This window comes from Eptatretus burgeri, unplaced genomic scaffold (assembly GCF_056783735.1).
Source record: "Eptatretus burgeri isolate ZD-2024b unplaced genomic scaffold, Ebu_testis_v1 Ebu_testis_scaffold_403, whole genome shotgun sequence".
Taxonomy (NCBI): Eukaryota; Metazoa; Chordata; class Myxini; order Myxiniformes; family Myxinidae; genus Eptatretus; species Eptatretus burgeri.
The window spans coordinates 20,001-24,924 of record NW_028222352.1 but is presented as its reverse complement, the minus strand read 5'-3'; positions in this window follow the sequence as shown (position 1 = coordinate 24,924).

Sequence of the window (4,924 nt, the reverse complement as noted above, 5' to 3'; positions counted from 1 at the left end):
TCAAAAGAAATTTTATTGGTTTCCTGTTGTAAAAAAAATTATTTTGGATACAGGAATAACAAGAAATCCTGATGAATATATGTATAATATTCTATGGGGTGTAAGCGATTCAAGAATAGTAAGGGATGAGGAAGGAGTTGAAGAAGAGAGGGAAGAGGAGGAAAAGGAGGAGGAGGAGAGAAGGAGGAAGAGAGAATAGAGAGGGAGGAAAGAGAAGAGAGAGGAAGAAGAGAGAGGAGGAAAGAGAGAAGAGAGAGAGGGAGGAAAGAGAGAGAATGAATAAATATCAAAATATGGAAACCAGTGAGATTCAAAAAGAATAGAGGTATTAAAGAAAATAACTTATCTCACCAGGGAGGAATACAAAGAATTAACAAGTCTATTTGCAATACTTTCAACAAAACTATTAGCATCGTCAAGCTATTCATTTTAATTCAAGTTTTTCTTAAATAAATGGAGGAGAGAGTGAAGGCATTTCTAAGGATTCTTTATGTTTTAAAAATTAAGATTCAAATGTGCATGTTGGAAACTAAAAGGTTTTGCACTCTGCAGAAATTTTTCTCATAAATAAATGAGTTATTGTCTCAAATGTAAAAGAAAACTAATACTATAAATATTTCAAATATTAAAAGTACAAATAACAGGGTTATACTAAAAAGTATATCTTCAGTGTGTGGTTCAAAAAAATCAATTTATCTCCAAACACAAACTCGGAGGAGATATACAAAAGTTTTTATCAGGAAGTAAATTTACAACTACTGGAATACCAGGGAATTACATCTTCCAGGTTATTCTTTCTGTGGTCCAGGCACAAACTTGGATAAAAGATTAGATGAGGCAGACAATCCTAAATCCTGGAGTAAACCAATCAATAGAGTTGATGAAGTGTGCATGAGACACGATATTGATTATGGGAATACCACAACGTTGGAAGAAAAGCATGAAGCCGATAGAGAAATGTTGTATAATTTGTCTCTGATACAAAATCCAACCTTGAGAGAAAAAGTTGATAGGTTCATCGTGAAGAAGATGATTAGTGCTAAATTGAAACTTGGACTTGGAAATTCAAAAAACTTATAGGCTCTAATGATGCCATTAAGACTGAAGAGCAATTAGCTGATGAATTACATAAACCAATATTCACAAAGTTTCAGAGAAGGAAAGTTTATTCCAAGGAAGTTGATTATATCTGGTCTGCTGATTTGATTGAACTCAATAATGATAAGGGGTACAAGTATGCTTTAACCGTTATTGATTTGAGGAGTAGATATGCGTGGGTTGTCCCTTTAAAAAACAAAACAGGTAATACTCTTATGTTAGCTTTTCAACAGATATTTAATAAAAGTAAGAGAAAACCTAAGAAATTGTGGACTGATGAGGGTAGAGAGTTTTATAACAAGACATTTATGAATTTTCTAAAAAATAACAGTATTACATTATACAGTACCTTTAATGAAGGGAAGGCAGTTGTTGTTGGGCGTTTTAATCGTACCTTAAAGAGAGACTATATAAAAAATTCACACAACTCGGTTCACAACAATGGTCATCTTTTATTCAGGATATTGTGGATAAGTATAATGACACGATTCACACGTCAACGAATATGAAGCCATCAGAAACATTTACAAAATTAAAATATGAAAAAGAGATTAATGTCAGAAAACCTAAGTTCAAAGTTGGTGATATCGTAAGAATATATAGGTGGAAATCTCATTTTGAAAAGGGTTTTACTGAGCGATGGACGAAAGAACTTTTTAAAATTGTTGATGTAATAGATACAGTTCCTTGGACTTATAAAATATATGATTTGGAATGGGAAGAGATTTTAGGTTCATTTTATTCACAGGAATTACAAAAGACAAAACTAAGCAGATAATACACCTTTGTGGACACTAGAGGGACAAGTCCGAGGTGTATTACAGTATATAATGTGTGTCAAGGGGACGTTCTTAGATCTGTGAACCCCAAACACAGAATCCTCAACTGAATAGTCAAGGCTTAACTTTTGTTTGTGTGTGTGTGTGTGCAATGGGAGCAATAGGTTGGCGCTTCACTCCCTCCTACTATACACCGTTGTGGACACTCGAGGGCCAAGTCCGAGGTGTATAACAGTATATACTGTGTGTCAAGGGTGTGGACGTTCTTAGATCTGTGAACCCCAAACACAGAATCCTCAACTGAATAGTCAAGGCTTAACTTTTGTTTGTTGATGTGTATGTGTGTGTGTGTCCCAACCCTCACATTCAAAATCTCAACCCCAACCCTCACATTCAAAATCTCAACCCCAACTCAATCCTCGCCCAACACAATGTCTTTTCAAAATGAGATTTCCCACCTATATATATATATATATTTTACGTTTTTTTTCTTCTTCCAATTCTGTCTTTTAAGGCTTTCAGGTTTGATGACGTAGAAAGGGGAGTAAGCCTGCACTTTCTTCCCAGAACTTTCTTGATCTTGCTCCCATCAAGCACCATCCGACAAAGAACTACATCGATAGGTTTAGATCCCAAAGAGTGATAGCAACTCCAAAAGTCTCCAAAATATAAATAAATAAAATAATAATAATAATAAATAAATAAATAAATAAATAAAAGCCCCCAAAAAAGTTTCAAGTGTCCAACATAAACCCAACTTTCCAAGTCTTCAAGGTATAACCACATTCCCGTTGAGTTTCCAAGATATGTATCACATTGTGAGTTATCAATCCAGAACCCACATTTCAAGTATTCAAAAGTAAAACCAACTTACAAAGTGTCTTAAGGATACCTCATTTATTTATTTATTCAAAATTTGTGAGTCTCGAAGGTAGGACCCATATTTAGAACCATCTTGGCAGAACCCTTTTCCTGAGTCTCCAAGGTAGTTATTTAAACCATCAAGGCAGAACTCATTTACTGATTTTTTCAAAATTTGTGAGTCTCCAAGGTAGGCCCCATATTTAGAACCATCTTGGCAGAACCCTTTTCCTGAGTCTCCAAGGTAGTTATTTAAACCATCAAGGCAGAACTCATTTACTGATTTTTTCCAAAATTTGTGAGTCTCCAAGGTAGGCCCCATATTTAGAACCATCTTGGCAGAACCCTTTTCCTGAGTCTCCAAGGTAGTTATTTAAACCATCAAGGCAGAACTCATTTACTGATTTTTCAAAATTTGTGAGTCTCCAAGGTAAAACTTGTATTCTGGCTCATCAAGGTATAACTTGTTCAGTGGGTATTGTCTTGATAACTCACAATGAGTACTATTGCTGTAAAACTCTTTTTCAGGATTTTGCTGGTCTCCAAGGTATAACTCTTTGGTTGGGTCATCAAGGACGAACTCGTTCTGTGGGTCTTGGTCGCTCATAAGGTCTTCAACCAAGCCAACAATTTCGCCCCAAGTTGTAGCAAAAGCAGTATTTTCATTTCGTATTTCAGACACAATTTCCTGTGAGAGAAAATAATAATGTATTAATTAAGTTATTTAATTATTAAATGAGTATGCTTCAATCAAAGTTTGAAAATAGGAAAATAAAAAATCTTACCTCAATAGATAAGAGGTTTGAATCCAGTTCATCAACTTGAAGGTTTAGTTCCATAGAAGACAGAGAGTTCCAAGGAACACCAAAGTCATCCCACTCAAGGTCTTGGTCGCTCATAAGGTCTTCAACCAAGCCAACAATTTCCCCCAAGTTGTAGCAAAAGCAGTATTTTCATTTCGTATTTCAGACACAATTTCCTGTGAGAGAAAATAATAATGTATTAATTAAGTTATTTAATTATTAAATGAGTATGCTTCAATCAAAGTTTGAAAATAGGAAAATAAAAAATCTTACCTCAATAGATAAGAGGTTTGAATCCAGTTCATCAACTTGAAGGTTTAGTTCCATAGAAGACAGAGAGTTCGAGACAAGCACACAAAACACCATTGCCAGCAAAAACAAATGTTTAAAATGGAGCCTGGGTTTGAAGCTTTTATAGAGAAAGACTGGTGGGTGTGGTTTCCTTTGGAAATTCCCTGGGCAAGCCTAGGCAAGCCTTCATTGGGAAATTTTTCAAAACCATAACATCCTGTAATTTTCTAGTGATTTCTTTGTGAGTCAGAGATGAACTGGAAATGATGTAAGAGTGGGCGGGGCTTAGCAAAAGTAGGCGGAGCTTAGGAAAAGTGGGCGTGGCTTAGAAAAATACCTTATGAAAAGTGGGCGGAGCTTAGCAAAAGTGGGCGGGGCTTAGGAAAAGTGGGCGTGGCTTAGAAAAAATACCTTATGAAAAGTGGGCGGAGCTTAGCAAAGAAAGTGGGCGGGGCTTAGGAAAGTGGGCGTGGCTTAGAAAACCTTATGAAAAGTGGGCGGAGCTTAACAAAGTGGGCGGGGCTTAGCAAAAGTGGGCGGGGCAAAAATACCTTATGAAAAGTGGGCGAGACTTAACAAAAGTGGGCCGGGGCTTAGCAAAAGTGGGCGGGGCTTAAAGAAAAGTGGGCAGGGCTTATTGAATACCTTGTGGAAAGTGGGCGGGGCTTAACAAAAGTGGGCGGGGCTTAAAGAAAAGTGGGCGGGGCTTAACAAAAAATAACCTGTGGCTCAGGAGGTGGTCAAACAAGAGCATTAAGAGAAGTTTATCATTTCGTAATGGCACAAATGGGGTATCTTAAAAAATATAAAGATTCAAATGTTTTGTTTGTCAATATTTTAGATGGGGATTATTGTGCAAAGAAAATTAAACTATTGAAGGAATTTGAGAATGAACAAATCTTTATAGGTTCAATGAGTGAGCTGTTCAACCCCCAGGTGTTCAATTCAATGAGGTTCAACCTCCAGGTTAAAAGGGGAGACAAATAAATATACCTTGGGATAAAAAGGGGGTTTATTTTTAGGGAAAAAAAATATGAATCGCTGAAAATCCCCCATTCATTTACATGGGGAAAAGTGAGCCAGAATCAGTAT